This window comes from Physeter macrocephalus, chromosome 10 (assembly GCF_002837175.3).
Source record: "Physeter macrocephalus isolate SW-GA chromosome 10, ASM283717v5, whole genome shotgun sequence".
Taxonomy (NCBI): domain Eukaryota; kingdom Metazoa; phylum Chordata; class Mammalia; order Artiodactyla; family Physeteridae; genus Physeter; species Physeter macrocephalus.
Window position 1 is genome coordinate 11,811,978 of NC_041223.1, and position 2,487 is coordinate 11,814,464.

The window sequence follows — 2,487 nt, forward strand, 5'->3', positions numbered from 1 at the left end:
AAAAAAAAAAAAAAAAAAGTTCATGTGAGCACATTCTGGATCATCTGAATACCCTCCTTCTAAGTGCCATGGAGCATGTGTACTCACGATAGCATTAGTGCCAAGTAATTTGACTTCGTTTCGAGGCTAATGAAAAGAGACACAAGCTGACTTAACATGTAGCTTTCATGTTCCTCCAAGAGGAAGGCAAGCGACACTGGCAAAACTTCTGAACGAAGATTTGGTGGTAGTTTGGATCCAGAAAACTGACGAGAAAATTCAATCATTACGTGGTACACTATAGCATTTGGCAAGCTGAACTTAAAAAAAAAAGAATCCTGCCAGTCTGCATGAAGAGCAGTGATTTAACATCATGCATCATTTGTACTGCTTTTGTAGCTTTAAATATGTATTTACTGTAATTGTGTTTTAGTTAGTCTTATGAAAACTATAAACTGAAGTTTATATTCATATTCAGATTCTATATATTTAAAATAAGATTATTAAAATTAAAATTACAATACATTAATTAAATAATTAACTTTAAAATAATTTAATACTTGAGGGGTGTGGACAAGATCAGAACTCAGGTTAAGTCTTCTAAGTCAAATGACCTCATCTCCCTCTATTTCTTCACAGAAATAAGGATAATAATCTCATCCACATAGGACTGTTGTGAGGAATAAATGAAACAATGAATATAACTGTGAATGAATACCTTCCCAGCCCTTACTGTGGAAAGTAAGGGCTCTGAATCAAGAGTGTAGACTTTCAGCCTACATTTCTGTGCCACCTTGGGCAAATCACCTTACCTTTATGGGAGCCACTTCCCAGTTTTCTAAAGCTAGGAGGTAGATCAGATCAGATTATCTTACAGTTCCTTTTCATATAGCTATAACAGCAGGTGGTTGGGTTTTCCATTGGGATTTCAATGGACTCCTCATTTCCAAATCATACCCACAGTTACTTGGCTTCCCATTAGATTTATTTTAAACTTACTATTCTGAGAAAATATAAAATTTTATGATTCACTTGTGACCAATGAGCAATTCACAAAAAAACAGGGTTAGAAAAGCTAAATTCTCCCATCTATCAGAGAGATTTTTAATATCTTTCTTTGCTTTGTTGTTTTCCATCCTAGGCAAGTCATATGACCTCTCCACTGCACTGCTTAAAAAGCAGGCTTTGGACACAGAATTGTGAATTTAAATCCTGACTCTACCACTTTTTATCTGGGCAACCTAGGGCAAATTGTTGAACCTCTCTAAAGCTTTATCTTTTGTAACAATTAAGGAGATGATGGTCCAAAAGCACTCGGCTGTGAAGCCTGATACTTTGGAAAAGCTCACTGAATGTTAGCTATTTTCAGTATTATGATGTTTAATTTTCCTTCCCTTTCACCCTTCGTTTTCCAGTTGCTACAAAGAGAGGCTTGCAGGATGAAGGGGCAATAAGAAAACTCTGGGGAACTATGCAAGAGGCGACAAACAATACTCAATTCGTAGGCAGATTAGCAGAAAGAGCAGCCACCACACGCGTCAGGAAACTTAGATTGGATCTGGGTTCTACAGTTTTCTAGCTTTGTGAGTTTCATTAAGGTATCTCACCTCTCTAAAGTTTTTGTTTCCTCCGCTCTAAACGGAGGCTAGTAATATTTACCCTATTTATTTCACAACACTGTTAGTGAAAGGTTCAAAAACAAGCATTTTATATATACACGAAAACACTTCCTAAAGCCTAAAGTACTAAACAAAGCGGTTTTTCTAACTGATGACATTTTGAAGGGACAGGAGTTGGGTTCTACTCTGGCTCTCTCACGAACAAGCTGTGCTGATGTTGTTTAACTCCTCTGGGCCGCATTCACCTGCCAGATAATTATAGCAGTAACTGCCATCTTTGACTGCGGCTTTACCACACAGCATGCACTGCTCTACGTTCTGGATCTACACACCAGGAGACCTCTCTCAGTGCCACAATTTTAAAGTAGACATTATGTTCACTTAACAGGTTAAAAAAAATAGTAACAATAAGGCCAAGAGAAGTTAGAAACCTGCTATCCCGCACCTGCAGTGCTGAGGTTCTAAAAACGCCTAACCATAGGAGAGTTATTAGCAATCAACAGTTTTGCCTCTAATCACTCGCGACCCCTCACAGAGAGGCTGTAGGTACGCCCATCCACCAGGAGAACTTCATTCACCAACCCTTGGATCCGCCCCTCCCCTTTCCTGCCCAGGCTCCGCCTCGCCCCGCCCCGCCCGGGCCGCTCCGGCCACCGCCCAACCACTAGAGGCCCGGCCCGTAGTCACCTCCCCCGCCCGCACGTGCGGAAACCAGCGTGTACCCAGAACGCACCGCGCTTAACCGGACGGGGAGCATGCGCCATGTGTGCAACCGGACTTCCTGTTCGCGTCCTATCGCTTCCGTCGAGGTACGTCTGACCAATAAGGCAGGCTCGGAGGCGGGCCATAGTTCTACCGGGCTCTTGGCCCGCCTTCATTTAAGGAACCG